This window comes from Gavialis gangeticus, unplaced genomic scaffold, assembly GCF_001723915.1.
Source record: "Gavialis gangeticus isolate Ggan-Ray unplaced genomic scaffold, GavGan_comp1, whole genome shotgun sequence".
NCBI classification, from domain to species: Eukaryota; Metazoa; Chordata; order Crocodylia; family Gavialidae; genus Gavialis; species Gavialis gangeticus.
The window spans coordinates 6,279,774-6,280,193 of NW_017729031.1; positions in this window are offsets into that span (position 1 = coordinate 6,279,774).

The following is a 420-nucleotide window of genomic DNA, read 5'->3' on the forward strand; positions in this document are numbered from 1 at the left end:
TGAAACCGGAGATCCTGCTCTTGCCTTCGCTTCAAAGTAATCTGCATCAGCACAGATCCTGACAGGAGGTAAGATGCTCCATACCAGCTATGAACCGACTGCCCAGAAGAGTTTTCCATCTATTGACTCCTCTGTCAAATCCTATGAAATATGAACTTTCACTTCTACCCAGCAGAACTTTTACAATCTTTCTCTGATGCCTGATGAAGGGTGTCTGTGCCCAAAAGCTGGCCATTAAGGATTCCCCCCCCCCAAAATCTTGTTGGTTTAATAAAAGATATCACCTCCGTCCACGAGCCCCCAACTGCCTTTTCTTCTGCACCAATATGGCTACAACCTAGATACCTGACCGCTGTTCTGGGCATTTGAGTGAAGCCCGTGAGTGACTGGTGCCTCCTGAATCTTGGGGGGCACCCACAG